The 15,925-nt window shown below is 47.6% G+C and overlaps 1 protein-coding gene across 2 annotated transcripts in view; it reads left to right on the forward strand.

Moving 5' to 3' along the window:
• Positions 1–5,179: 5,179 nt before the first annotated feature.
• ACVR1 (activin A receptor type 1) overlaps positions 5,180–15,925 on the forward strand; it is a 95,937-nt gene continuing 85,191 nt past the window's right edge. Inside the window, exon 1 of one of the 2 annotated variants that reach the window (XM_040439487.1) lies at positions 5,180–5,559. The gene's annotated coding sequence lies outside the window, so the exon portion shown is untranslated. The remainder of the gene's footprint in view (positions 5,560–15,925) is intronic. The other variant, XM_040439488.1, reaches the window with a different exon arrangement.

Below are 15,925 nucleotides of genomic sequence, written 5' to 3' on the forward strand. Positions count from 1 at the left end.
AAAATATATTGCAAAAATAAGTAAAAACAAAAAGAACCCATTATAATAATTAATTCTGGTATCAGTTTGCATATTTTAAATGATCCCCTATGCACATTATAAGAGATATCTAACTGATCGCTGGGGGACCAACCGTTAGGACCCCCACCAATCCTAAGAACCGGGGTCCAATGTCCCGGTCCTGATGGAGCATGCATCCTGTCACAGCCTACAGCTATTTATGGCTGTCCCATAGAGACAGGGACATGGGGCTTGGGATCGGTGAGGGTCCTAGCAGATGGACCCCCAGTGATCAGTTAGGACCTTCATACATTTATGCACTATTTTGCAGACCCCAAATGCTGCCTCCACTCTGTACGTGATCTTCTTCTGACCTCTACTTTCGACTGGGCAGAGTGTGCATGTGTTCTCTATGGGCAGAGGGAAGTAAGCTGTTACCAGAACCTCTGGCTGCAGCTTATCTCCGGTAAGAACAAAAGGATTTGGTATGTTAAAATTCAACATACCTGATTCATTCTTTCCCAAACATCTGCTGGATAATCAGGACGCCCACATACACATTAGAAGGTTTCTGGTCCCGCTCCCAACATTGCTTAAAGGGGTTGTCTTAGGGCTCTTTCACACCTGCGTTCTTTTCTTCCGGCATAGAGTTCCGTCGTCGGGGCTCTATGCCGGAAGAATCCTGATCAGTTTTATCCTAATGCATTCTGAATGGAGAGAAATCCGTTCAGGATGCATCAGGATGTCTTCAGTTCCGGACCGGAACGTTTTTTGGCCGGAGAAAATACTGCAGCATGCTGCGCTTTTTGCTCCGGACAAAAATCCTGAACACTTGCCGCAAGGCCGGATCCGGAATTAATGCCCATTGAAAGACATTGATCCGGATCCGGCTTTAAGCTAAACGTCGTTTCGGCGCATTACCGGATCCGACGTTTAGCTTTTTCTGAATGGTTACCATGGCTGCCGGGACGCTAAAGTCCTGGCAGCCATGGTAAAGTGTAGTGGGGAGCGGGGGAGCAGTATACTTACCGTCCATGTGGCTCCCCGGGCGCTCCAGAGTGACGTCAGGGCGCCCCAGGCGCATGGATGACGTGATCACATGGCACGTCATCCATGCGCATGGGGCGCTCTGACGTCATTCTGGAGCGCCCCGGGAGCCGCACGGACTGTAAGTATACCGCTCCCCCGCTCCCCACTACTACTATGGCAACCAGGACTTTAATAGCGTCCTGGGTGCCATAGTAACACTGAACGCATTTTGAAGACGGACCCGTCTTCAAATGCTTTCAGTTCACTTGCGTTTTTCCGGATCCGGCGGGCACTTCCGGCAAATGGAGTGCATGACGGATCCGGACAACGCAAGTGTGAAAGAGGCCTTACAGCATCTCTTCAAACAGCTGATTGGAAGGGATGCTGGCAGTCGGACCTTCACCGATGTGCAGGGGCGGTGTAACGGGGCGCCGAAGGCGCACTCGTTCTCCCATCAGCCACAGACCTGCTGCTTAGCTTCGGGAGCGGGGATCTGTGTTCGGCCTCGTTCCCAGGGCGGCTTTGCTAGCTGGGAGGCTCCCTGCTCCTAGGTCTGCCTTGAGCGCCGAGCTGATCACTTGGTGCTCGACTTGCCTGTCTGTCGGTCATGTGACGCTGGCCATGTCACATGACCCTCACTCCCCACTATAAATACAGGCAACCTGATGGCTACAGGTTGCCTGTGATTTTGGTCCCTTAGGCTGTGTATTATTATTGTTATTTATCTTACCTTTGGATTTGACCCTTGATCTGCTTCCTGACACCTCTTCTGCCTGCTCCCTGAACCTTGACGCTACCTCTCAGATTTTGACCTCGGCTTGCTTTTGGATTTTGTCTTTGCCTCTTCCCTCGTACTAACGGGACCTCCTGGACTGACCCCGGCTAGTTGACCCGCCCTGCCCTTCCGTTTTTGGTGGTACCTTGCTAGTTCCACCTCTCTGTCCGCTCTAGTGCTACCTCTCATTGGCTGTCCGCTTCTCTGCTGTCTCTATCTCTCTGCTTGCACTTACTCAGGTCAGGGACTGTCGCCCAGTTGCGCCCCATCACCTAGGGCGGATGGTGCAAGTAGACAGGGACAGGGGACCGGGTGACAGCTCAGGGGGTGCACCTCCGCTCTATCTTTATACCCGTGACGCTACTCTGTGACAGGCGGATTGGCCATAGACCCTACAGGGAAATTTCCCAGTGTGCTGATGCCCAGAGGGCCATCTAAACCCTTCTCTTGACCAAAAGCCAGGTACATACAAGATCTTATGCTCTCAGCAATAATTAATTTAGGGAGTATTTTGTGCTGCACTGTGGTATCTGGGGCCACTTTTAGGTTTTTTTCCAGGGCCACTTTGAGTTCCAGTCCGCCCCTGACGATGTGATATTGATGACCTATTCTGAAGGCCATTCAAACAGAACCTTAAAGGGGTATTCTCATCTTGAACATTGGGGGCATATCACTAGGATATGCCCCCAATATCTGATAGGTGCGAGTCCCACAGCTATACTTAGAATGGAGCCCACAAAGTGCAGGAGGGCGTCACAGCGCTGTTAATTTCTAAATGAACGGGAAACCCACCGCTCCATTCACTTCTATAGGACTTTCAGAAGTCTTATAGAAATGAATGGAGGGCGGCCGCACGTGCATGGTGCGCCCTCCGGCACTTTGCCAGTTCTGCTATCAGACATTGGGGCATATCCTAGGCTACCTGACTGATGAACTGGCATCACTGGCTTAGACCTCTTGCACACGACCATATGGCTTTTTCAGTATTTTGCGGTCCGCGAAAAACGGATCAGCAAAAAATACGGATGAGGTCCGTGTGCATTCCGTTTTTTGCGGAATGGAACAGCTGGCCCCTGATAGAACAGTACTATCCTTGTCCGTTATGCGGACAATAATAGGACACGTTCTATCTTTGAACGAAGTGGAAAAACGGAAATACGGAAATGGAAGGCATACGTAGTACCTTCCGTTTTTTTTGCGGATCTATTCAAATGAATGGTTCCGTATACGGAACGCAAAAAACGGAACGTAAACCGAAAATAAAAACGTTCGTGTGCAAGAGGCCTCAGGGCTCATGCACACCAGCATATGTATTTTGCGGTCTGCAAAACGCGGATCCACATAAAATATGTATGACGTCCATGTGCATTCCGGATTTTGCGTAATAGAACAGCCGGCACTTAATAGAACAGTCCTATCCTTGTCCGTTATGCGTACAATAATAAGACATGTTCTATTTTTTTGCGGAACGGAAATGCGGACATATGGAAATGGAATGCACACGGAGTAACTTCCGTTTTTTTGCAGACCGATTGAAATGAATGGTTCCGCATATGGTCCACAAAAAACGTACATGGAAAGCAAATACGTTTGTGTGCATGAGCCTTTAGGAGAGTCCGCAGCAGGGTATCGGACACTCACTGATCAGATACTGATGACCTATCCTGATGACAACCCTTTTAGAGCTCATGCACATGCCCGTATATATTTTGTGGTCCACAAAATACGGATTCGCAAAAAATACGGATGACGTCCGTGTGCATTCTGTATTTTGCGGAACGGAACAGCTGGCCCCTAATAGAACAGTCCTATCCTTGTCCGTTATGCGGACAATAATAAGACATGTTCTATGTTTTTGCGGAACAGATATGAGGAAACGGAATGCATATGGATTGACTTCCGTTTTTTTGCGGACCGATTGAAATGGAACGGAGACGGAAAAGAAAAAAAACGTTTGTGTGCATGAGCCCTTAGAAAGGGTCCGCAGTAGGGTGCTGGACACTCACTGATCAGATACTGACAATCTATTCACATTAGCATTCTATTGATTTATGATGCTATGTAACCCTTACAGTTCTGGAATGTATTGGATAACACGGACAGCATTATGCCAGTCTTATCCAATACATTCCAGAACTGTAAGGGTAATACATAGCATCATAAATCAATATAATACTATGTGACCCCTGGCAGCGCTGGGAGGTCAGGCCGGGAGCTGCCTTGCCGACTCGCTGCGGGAGGAACGCTCGTCTGCAAGGGGCCTGAGAGTTCCATTTGCCCCAGTTATAAAGCATTCTTGTGAATATCTGGTAGATTGTAAGCCCTCGGGGGCAGGGTCCTTACTCTTTCTGTACCAGTCTGTAACACGTCTTGTTCATGCTTCGTGCAATTGTCTGTATTATGTATGTGCACCGCTTATCATGTACAGCGCCTTGGAATGATGGGCGCTTTAATAATTATAATAATAATATATTGCTATATACCTATCACCCCGACAAAAGCTGAGAGAACAATAATGGCAGCCATACTGGTTGTCGGGGATGTAGTCGCAGACGTAGTGGTTACACCTGGAGACATTTAAGTAGACAGCAGTTAAATGTCTGTTGTTATGGATTTTGCATTTCATCCCTGGAGAGTGTAGTTACATCTCTGTTATAGCTGTCACCCAGCTTTCCCAAGAACAGACAGAAACAGCAGAGTTCAGGGACTTCTATTGATTTATAATGAGGGGAAGTGATCTCCATCCCATTACACCAGCACAAGACCCAATCAACACCCCAAATAGTATTGTAATGGATATGCAGAGAAGGTGGCTGAACCTGTCCCCATGTCCCTTCAGCCTCCCCTCACCTGCCCTCCTCCTCCAGCCCTGCCTGCCTCATTCATGGAGCCAATTCCCCTCCCCTGTCCTCTCCCAGCCCTCCCCTCTCCCTCTCCCAGCCGTCCCCTCCCCTCTCCTAGCCCTCCCCCTCTCCCAGCCGTCCCCTCCCCTCTCCTAGCCCTCCCCTCCCCTCTCCTCTCCCAGCCCTCCCCTCTCCCTCTCCCAGCCGTCCCCTCCCCTCTCCTAGCCCTCCTCTCTCCTCTCCCAGCCCTCCCCTGTCCTCTCCCAGCCGTCCCCTCCCCTCTCCTAGCCCTCCTCTCTCCTCTCCCAGCCCTCCCCTCTCCCTCTCCCAGCCGTCCCCTCCCCTCTCCTAGCCCTCCTCTCTCCTCTCCCAGCCCTCCCCTCTCCCAGCCCTCCCCTCTCCCAGCCGTCCCCTCCCCTCTCCTCTCCCAGCCCTCCCCTGTCCTCTCCCAGCCGTCCCCTCCCCTCTCCTCTCCCAGCCGTCCCCTCCCCTCTCCTCTCCCAGCCCTCCCCTCTGTGGAGGAAATGATGTGTAATGCCTGGTTAATTACAGCTCCAGACAGCCATTGGAGCAGCCAGCCACTTCCTTCTCCTCAGACACAGTGTCCCGGGCTCTGGCTGTTTGCACAGAACTTTTGCACAGTCCTTCCCCTTGGATCCCCAGGGTGACTGTATCTGCTCCCCCAGTGAGTGGTGGTGGGAGGTCTTCTCCTTGTCCTGGGTGCAGGGGGAGGTGTCCTGCCTGGAAGATGAGGATTGCTGCAGGGGAAACCCTCCTTCCCATCCGCTGTTGCTGCTGTGATTGCTCAGCCCCATCCATGGCCGGTCTATGGGATTGCTAGGAGGACAGAGCGCCTGATCAGCTGCACGACCGGCGTCAACACCGAGAAGGCAACACTGCATCGACCAGAAGGTAAGAGAATACAAACAGGAGGCTGCAACATTGTATCCAGGGCAGGGACACAATAGGACGGAGCTGGGCGTCCAGCCCTCCTGGAGGGATCCTCTGCACAGCTGGGCTGGGAGGTTCTGCAGCAGCTGAGGCATGCATTGCCGAGCTGTGTGGACAGGTGGGAACTTAACTGGCTGTTTTTTAGAGGGTATGACAGTCACTTATTCCATGGGACACCCTAGTGGTCACTTGTACCATGCTTATGAGGTCTTTCCAGGTGGTGGGGGCTGGTAAGAGGTGTCCATGGACTAGGGTCAGAGATAAAATTGAAGATGGTCTCCTGGTCTGTCCTATACTAATAGTGAGGATGTAATATAGATAGTGTTTGTGACACCTTCAATGTATATAGATTCCTGTTAGATTTAGTGGGTTGTTAGGTGGTGGCAGGGTCACACTGAGGTTCCTTGGTCCCACCAGAAGAAATTATTCTTGGGGTCCAACCCTTATATCATCTCATAGCTTTTTGAATCAAAGAAATAGACCTGAGTGGCTAGTGATTATCTCAAAAGGCATTTAGTTTTATTGCGGACCCTTGGGGCCCACTGTTTCATCAGAGAATGAGCCCACCAAAGGATCTTCTGGAGGGCCAGTCAGACCCTGAGCAGTGGGGTCATGTATATGTTGTCTGAGGCCTAGAACATTATTGGTGCATAGTCACTTTAACTATATATGACTGTAGTGCATCCCTAGAACATTGCTAGACATTGTTTATAGGGCCCTGAGACCTCTTTAGAACCACCCTGAGGTGGAGGTGTTGTGGACTCTATGGAGCCTGGGGCTGAAGCAGACATAGACCCTTGCAGTAGGCTAGCCTCCTCTGACATCTTGTCAGGGGTTGTTTGCAAGGTTGTGTGGCCCCTGGGGAAAGTTCTTACTGATATTTTTAAGGGGGGGTCTTTGCAGATTGGTAAAGTCACGTATGTGCTCGGGACAGAGTGAGAGATTGCACATGGTATCTTGCAGCACAGCAAAAGCCCCAGCTAGCTGGAATACTATACAAACATATTGTGGGAAGAGAGCCAGCGTTCCTCCCGGGAATTTCTTCTTCGTCTGCTGCTTGCTATGTTTATCTGTGTGGGTGGATGGAGGTCTATGAACTACTAGACAAATATATTTCTGTTGCTGTCTTTTTTTATTTAAAGAGCTGGGGAGATGTGATGGAGGGTGGGAACACTGGAGGCAAACATCCATGAAATCTGATGCTTCCCAGACCTCATATATTATACTGTGGTAGTGTCAGTCTACTCCAATAAGACAGGAATGTGACTTTCATCTGCACAGGGCAGTAGGCCTGTCCCCATCAGACACTGGGAACTTGCACAATCCCATTTGATAGGACTGCAATTTCTAGTATAGCTTGCTGGGAATTGTGGTTCATTCATGTGGAGTAGAAAATATGGAATCTATAATATACTGCACATAAACCACTTTTGGCTGCGTGCTTTCCGGTTTTAAAGTTGTGCCATTTTCCATTACTTACTATTTTATGGAGGTATTTTGTCCTAGAAGCAATGTTCTATATTATAATGTGGTGCAACATGGAGGTTCGATGTAAAGGCACAAGTAGGATCCACAAGGACTTGGTATCTCGCTGTACAGTCTCCAGATCGACCTATTTTCAGGCCTCTTTCACACGGGCGTGTGTGCCCCGTGGTCGTGCTGCGGCCCGCAATGCACGAGCACAGTCCGTGGGGGAGCAGATCGCGGACCCATTCACTTGATCCGGCCGTTCGGCAAAAAGATAGGACATGTCCTATCTGTTTGCGGAACGGAAGTACGGGACGAAACCCCACGGAAGCAGTCCGTGGGGTTCTGTTCCGTGCTTCCGTTCCGCATCTCTGAATATGCGGACCCATTCAAGTGAATGGGTCCGCATCCGTGATGCGGCATGCCCACGGAACGGCACCCGTGTATTGCGGATCCGCAAATGCGGTCCGCAATATGGCAACGGGGCGCGCACACGCCCGTGTGAAAGTAGCACATGCTCTAAGTGGAGCTACCACCACCACCTGCCCCCTAGACTGTGAGTTCCTAGAAAGTCATATTCGTCGACGTCCTTCTGGTAGAACACTTGCACTTTAAAAAATTTCCAGATTTAAATGTGGAAAATCTAACAAAATTCATATCTGCAGCACGTCAATTTATGTTGTGGATTCCGCCCTTTGTAATATTAAGGCCTCTTTCACATGAGCGTGACGGATTGGCTCAGGGTGTGTTCAGGGAAACACGCACCATTTTGCGAGCAAGTTCGGTTGGTTTTGTCTGCGATTGCGTTCAGTTTTTTCCACGCGGGTGCAATGCGTTTTCATGCATTTTTCATGCGCGTGATAAAAAAAAAAAAAAACCTGAAGGTTTACAAACAACATCCCTTAGCAGCCATCAGTGAGAAACGCATTGCACCCGGACTGTATGTGGATGACATCCGGACACAATGCGTTTTTCACTAAAGCCCCATTCACTTCTGCGGGGCCAGGGCTGTGTGAAAAACGCAGAATATAGAACATGCTGCGTTTTTCACACAATGCAGAACTTATGCGTGAAAAAAACCCGCTCATGTACACAGCAGGCCCATTGAAATAAATGGGTCAGGATTCAGTGCAGGTGCTATGCGTTCACGTCACGCGTTGAACCCGCGCGGAAAACTCGGTCGTGTGAAAGAGGCCCAAGTATGAAATCTGTGGCACATTTGCAGCATTTCCACACTGAAATCGGCAGAAAAATCTACTTTATTTGGTGCAGATTTCGCCAGATACTCTGCATACTTGTGACTTGGATGCAGTTTTTGATCCTGTGCATTTCAATGCAAAATTTGGATGCGGATTAGATGCGGAATCTGCACCAATAATCAATGTCTCTTCTTTTCTTTCCATGGCACTTTTTTTTTTTAAACGGGGTAAAATTAACAAGCGTTTCCCAATTGAAACAGATGTAGGTAATTTGCAAGCGTTTTCGGTGGGGTTTTGGTTGCAAAGTCAGCACCAAAATCAATGTAGGAAAAAAAACGGTGTAAACATGCCCTAAAGCTGACCTTTAACATTAGACCCTTTTAATTGGTGGATCCTGACAATTCCATTGGGATCTGTTCCAACTAGTGTTGAGCGAACTTCTGTTTTCAAGTTCGGCGTACAAGGTTTGGGTTATCTAAGAAGGTCCTTGGTAACGGAATCCGTAACGGAATTCTTAGATACGCCTAACTTGAAAACAGAAGTTCGCTCATCCCTAGTTACGTCGTCTACAGGAGCTGGCTGCTAGGCCTTTGCGGTCCGCAAACCACAGTTGCAGTTCATGTGCCATATGCATTTTTTGCGGAAAAGTTGACTTCAATGGGTCTGTGATTTATTTATTTGCGGAACGGACATAAGGATGCAAAAAGCACATGGATGATCTGTGTGCTTTCTAGATCCATATACCCTTCTGCAAACAGATACAGTGCCTTGCAAAAGTATTCACCCCCTTGACTTTTCGTGTTTTGGTGCCTCACAACCTGGAATTAACATGGATTGTTTGAGGATTTGCAGTCATTTAATTTACAGAACATGCCCACAACTATGATGTTTTTTTATTATTATTATTATTATTATTATTATTATTATTATTTTTATTTTTTTTAACCAAACAACAAATAGGACAAAATAACAGAAAAAGTCAATGTGCATAACTATTCACCCCCCTAAAGTCAAGACTTTGTAGAGCCACCTTTTGCAGCAATCACAGCTCCAATTCGCTTTGGATAAGGCTACATGCACACGAACAAATTAATTTTTTTGGCGGATATGATGCGGACCTATTCATTTCAATGGGTCAGCAAAAAATGCAGACAGCACACCGTGTGCTGTCCGCATCCGTATGTCTGTTTCTTAGCCCCGCAAAAAAAATAGAACATGTCCTATTCTTGTCCGTTTTGCGGACAAGGATAGGCATTGTTACAATGGACCCCCCCCCAAAAAAGGATGGCATACGGATGTCATCCGTGTTTTTTTTTTTTTTTTGCAGACTGCAAAACACATACGTGTGAATGTAGCCTAAGGGCTCATGCTGCCCGTTGCCATATTGCGGACCTGCAATACACTGGCACCGTTCCATGTGCATTCCACATCAATGGGTCCACAAAACCCTCTGCCCGCCCATCCTTTCCCTCTGACCGCCCATCTACTTACTTCTTGTTTCGCCGAGATCCCGCGCCTGCGCACTCAGTCCGTCGGCCGGCGCATGCGCACTGCGATGCCCATTCCTTGTACGGCATCACAGTAATTAATGCGCATGCACCGGCTTTGCGCCGTTAGCCGGCGCCTGCGCATTAATTACTGTGATGCCGTACAAGGAATGGGCATCGCAGTGCGCATGCGCCGGCCGACGGACTGAGTGCGCAGGCGCGGGATCTCGGCGAAACAAGAAGTAAGTAAATGGGCGGGGAGAAGCGACGATAAGGCTGAGCTAGCTGGGCACCTACGAGGGTAACGCCGCCCCTGGGCACTTGTGAGCCCTCATTTGCATATGCTACTAAGTTGTTTTTTGCCGGTTTTATAAGTCCAGGATTGCTCATAAAGGTAATGTTTTTATTAACTGTAAGGCTGCTAGAAAGCTATGGGAAGGGTTAAAAAGGTGAAATGTTGATGACAGACTCCCTTTAAACCACTCAGGTGTTGCTTTAGCCGTGTGTTTGAGGTCATTGTCCTGCTGGAAGGTGAACCTCCGTCCTAGCCTCAGATCACACACAGAGTGGGACAGGTTTTGCTCAAGAATATCGCTGTATTTAGCACCATCCATCTTTGCCTCCACTCTGACCAGTTTCCCAGTCCCGGCTGCTGAAAAACACCCCCCCAGCATGATGTTGCCACCACCATGTCTCACTGTGGGGATGGTGTTCTTTGGGTGATGTGATGTGTTGGGTTTGCCCCAGACACAGCGTTTTCTTTGATGGCTGAAAAGTTCAATTTTAGTCTCATCAGACCAGAGCACCTTCCTCCATACATTTTGGGAGTCTCCCATATGCCTTTTCGCAAACTCACAACGTGCCTTTTTGTTTTTTGCTGAAAGTAATGGGTTTCTTATGGCCACTCTGCCATAAAGCCCAACTCTATGGAGCATACGGCTTATTGTCGTCCTATGTACAGATACTCCAGTCTCTGCTGTGGAACTCTGCAGCTCCTCCAGGGTTACCTTAGGTCTCTGTGCTGCCTCTCTGATTAATGTCCTCCTTGCCCGGTCCGTGAGTTCTGGTGGGTGGCCGTCTCTTGGCAGGTTTGCTGTTGTGCCATGTTTTTTCCATTTGGTTATGATAGATTTGATGGTGCTCTTGGGGATCATCAAAGATTTGGATGTTTTATTTTATTTTCATAACCTAACCCTGACTTCTACTTCTCAACAACATTGTCCCTTACTTGTTTGGAGAGTTCCTTGGTCTTCAGGGCAGTGTTTGGTTAGTGATGCCTCTTGCTTAGGTGTTGCAGCCTCTGGCGCCGTTCAAAATGACAGATCATGTGACACTTAGATTGCACACAGGTGACATCATTTCACTAATTACGTGACTTCTGAAGGTAATTGGTTGCACCAGAGCTTTTTATGGGCTTCCTAACAAAGGTGGTGAATACATACGCACATGACAATTTTCTGTTTTCTATTTCTAAACAATAGTTTTATTTTTCTCATTTCACTTCACCAACTTAGACCATTGTGTTCTGATCCATCACATCACATTCAGATTAACAAAACATTGAACTTAAAGGGGTTCTGCACTTTCATTTAACTGATGATCAGCACACCCGCCGATCAGCTGTTTCAGAAGGCAGTGGCACTCCAGCAGCGGCGCGGCCTTCTCACTGTTTACCGCCGGCCCACTGACGTCACGACTAGTATCAACTAGCGTGGGCGCGGCTAAGCTCCATTCAAGTGAACAGAGCTTAGCCGCGCCCACGCTAGTTGATACTAGTCGTGACGTCAGTGGCCCGGCGGTAAACAGTGAGAAGGCGGCGCCGCTGCCTTCTCAAACAGCTGATCGGCGGGGTTCCCGGGTGTCGGACCCCCGCCGGTCAGGTGCTGATGATCTATCCAGAGGATAGATCATCAGTTAAATGGAAGTGCAGAACCCCTTTAAGGCTGTAATGTAACAAAACCCAAAAAAAGTCAAGGGGGGTGAATACTTTTGCAAGGCACTGTAGAACTTAGCCGCCAATTGTGGAGCACGGACCCATTGAAGTCAATGGGTCAGCAAAAAATGTGAATGCAAAACGGACGGTATCCGTATTTTGTGGATCCGCAATGTAAATACGGTCCTGTGCATGAGGCCTTATCCTGTGACCCCCTTTAGTCTTCATGAAATCCCTATATTGCTGCATCCTCTTGCAGAGCTGCGCTTTGGAGGCACATATATAACTGGCAAGTTTACAGCCGGCTGCTGAAGACTTGATCCGCATGCAGATGTCTTGATTTGTTATCCAGAGGACACAAAGGGGTTAACTCAATTAATGTCCATACTAATAGGGGTGGGGAAGACCACTCGGCAGCTCTCTGTCAGACAGCCATACCCCCTGATGATGAGCGTTAGACATTTACATTTTAATTACTCTTGCAGCCATTTCATGTGGATAAGCCCGATCCTTTTGGGAGCAGATTGGTTTCCCATGAAAGGTGTCTGAGGGGTGCTCGGCGCAGAGGTGATCGGCGTGCAAAACCTTGCTCTTTGTCATGCAGAATGGGCTGTGAACGTGACTTGCACTTTCCTGTTGATTTGAGCTCAGACATGCTTGGAGATAAGCGCAGTACAATAGACAGTGTGTCTGGGTCTCTTCACTTCTCCTTTGAAGTAACCCACCGCTAACTGGTCTGAAACCAGGGCATTAATTGATTTCAGATAAAAGTTTTTGGCTCATGCTGTGCATTGTGAAGTCGAGAACTGCAGCTATTGGAAGGTCACAGCACAGACAGCCTTTTTTTTTTTTTTTCTGGCAGACAACTATTCATTTTGCTTTGCAGTCCGTTACTGACTTTAATATTTAAAAAAATTAAAATAAATCATATAATCAAGTGTATTTAGAGTTAACATATTCCGTAGCTTAAAGAAAAATTAAATTACAGTGGTCATAAACTTAAAGGAGTTGTCTTAATTTTCTTCACCTTATCACCATCCACCCCCCGTCGGCTCCTTGGCTACCACGCCATCTACACCGGACTTCCAGTCCCCGTTTGTCATGTGTGCTGCTCCATCAATACCTGGCCACAGCGGTGACATGTCCCTGACTGCGTGTGACCAGCAGTGATGAGCTGCTTGGGGACACGTCTCCACTGAGGCAGCGCTGCGTACGTGACCCGATCTGTGGGGACTGGACGTCCAGTGGAGAGAGTCCAGGAGCCAGAATAGGGGAGCAGGTGAATATAGATTTCTCCATAGGTACAGCTGGCTGGGAAGCAAATAAAAAAAATAATAAAAAAAAATAATAATTTGGACTTGAAATGTCTAAAATGATTGGATGAAAGATTTGTGTGAAAAATTAGCAAAAATGTGGGAAAATATTTTTTTTTCTTTGTGAATTTTAAAGGGGTTCTGCTTAAAATATAATGGGGCAGATTTGTGTAAAGGTACCTTTTTACATGAGGCGATTATCGTGTAATTTATGGTTAAATCGAGCGAAACTGCACGGTTATCGAGCAATGTAAAAGCAATGAACGAAAGAGCGACAACCGACAATCTGTAGATTTCTCTTTGCTTCGATCGTTTGTGTGGGCACAAAAATCACAGTTGGACGCTAACGATTTCATACGTGTTAACAGGAATCGTTCACTGCACGCCACTCAAATTTTGCAACAGTCTTCTTTACAAACAAGGGAATACGCAATCGAAATTACGATTTTGTGAGCTATAATCGGCGCGTCTAAATAGGATAGAACATAAGATATATATATATATATATATATATATATATATATCTATATCTTCATATCTTTTTTTGCAGACCACGGAACCCACATCTTTTGCGGCCCCATTGAAGTAATTGGGTCCGCACCCGAGCCGCAAAAACTGCGGCTCGGATGCGGACCCGAACAACGGTCGTGTGCACGAGGCCTTAGTATGAACACTCGTTAGCGATCATCTTGCAGTGTTTGCCAATTTTTTATTTGAATTTTTTCGTTTGCAGGCGGCAGATCATGGTGTCTAATAACCATCTGCTGCCGGTAAACCACTATACAGCATGGGGACAAGCGATGACATAGCGATCGCTCCTCTCCGTGCTGCGGAGGAGATCCCTCCCGACAATCGTCTGTCACCTGCAGCCTCTTTCACAGTCAGTGAGCCAAAAACAGAATTGAAGCCCTTACATAGACACCGCATTTACATGACAATATTTTCGGTCCATGCCCAATCCACATTTTTGCGGATTGCACACAAACTCATTCATTTCTGCCGAGCTGCAAATTATAGAACGTGTCCTGTCCTTGTCCATATTGTGGACAAAAATAAGCATGTTTTCAATAGGGCCCATAAAGTGCGGGCCACACATGGACCACATCCATATTTTGCTGATCTGCGATTTGTGGACCAGAAAACTGCTATGCTTGTGTGAATATATCCTTATGGAAAGATTTGAACTTGAAGCTGTTTTTTTTTTTGACCCGTGCCTGGTTTTGGCTCACAGTCACTAACGGAAACTGCACCAGACTTATCACTGTGGATGATAAATCTATCACATCTTTAGGGCTCATGCACACAACCATGTGCATTTTGCGGCCTGCAAAAAATATGCATGACGTCCTTGTGCATTCCGTATTTTGCTGAGTAGAACAGTCGTAATCAGGACAATAATAGGACATGTTCTATTCTTTTGAAACGGAATGCACATAGTGTAGTTTTTTTGCAGACCCGATGAGATGAAGGGCCGCAAAAAATAACTGAACACACACGGAAAGAAAATACATTTGGGTGCATGAGTCCTTAGACGTCCCAGTCTGCCTTTACACCACCTATTTGTTGGCCCACTTTTTCTTAAAAGATGTGCCAAAGGTCACTGGTAAACCATATCCCCTTTCCCGTGAAGCCATACCCCTTTTGTCAAATGAGTCACAAAAAGTATCAAAAACATAAAAAACTAAAACAAAAAAAAGTGCAAAGCATGTACGGCAGTTTTTTGGTGCCAATTTTGAATAGTAAATCTCCCACAATGAGTGTGACCGCAGCTTTTGGGCCGATGTGTGCAATTGTGTTACGGATATGTATTTTGGCATTCGTAGCTTGCTGGCGAGGCTCCCATATTTTACCCTTTTTGTTCCCCAATATTGTATGGGGAAAATGAGTTGAGATGTGATGCATTGCTCCAGGTTCATACAGGTCCACAACTCGGATCCATTGGGCTGCTGTTCATGGTTACTGTACACAGGGCTCCCACGTGAATGAGCCTTGGCATTTGCCGGGTCAAACTGTTTGGGTTAAATGGGTTTGACCCATCTTGGACATTGGGGGCATATTGTTAGGCTATGCCCCCAATATCTGATAGGTGCTGGTCCCACCTCTGAGACCCGCACCTATTCTTAGAATGGAGCCTGCAAAGTGAAGGAGGGCGCGCCGCGTATACACAGCTGCCCTCCATAAATTTCTATGGGAGTGCGGAAATTTGCAGTGCAGTGCAGCGCGCTTGGCTAGTTTCACAAGTGCCATTGAAATGAATGGGAAGCGCACCACGCAAGTGCATCCAGCGCTTCATTCACTTCTATGGGGCTTACGGAAATGGCCAAGCACATCACTCGGCTATTTTTGGCAGTCTCATAGAAATGAATAGCGGCCGACTGCGCATGCATAGTGCGGACTCCGGTCTAATGATGGGTGTGGAACCTGCACCTATGAGACATTGGGGGCATATCCTAGTGATTTCCACTAAATGTCCAAGATGAGACGACCCCTTTAATCTGTCCCATCCTTTATTACTCGGGGTCATGCTTCAGAAGGGAACAGTGGACAGCTGCTATAAAGGTCACTTCTTCTATAAACATGTAGTGACACAAGAGGTCGAGGAGGCTAGCCGCTCCTGGAACCTGACGGGGCTCACAAGATATTTAGTCACTAAACAAGTCTGTCATGTGTCTTAGTATACATAAAGGAAGCTGGGAGACAAGTGTGCATTTTGGATTCTAGTGGGCTGGTCGTCTGTAGTATTTCTTAAAGGGGTTATCCTGGAAAATATATTTATGGCTTATCCTCAGGATAGGTCATCGGTATCGGATCTGGGGGGGACGGGGGACACCCGGGACCCACGACCCACACCTATCGTACATTAAGGGGAAATCCTAGTGAGGTGCCCCCAATGTCTGAGATAGGAATAACCCTTTAATATCCGACCAT

This window comes from Bufo bufo, chromosome 7 (assembly GCF_905171765.1).
Source record: "Bufo bufo chromosome 7, aBufBuf1.1, whole genome shotgun sequence".
Taxonomy (NCBI): domain Eukaryota; kingdom Metazoa; phylum Chordata; class Amphibia; order Anura; family Bufonidae; genus Bufo; species Bufo bufo.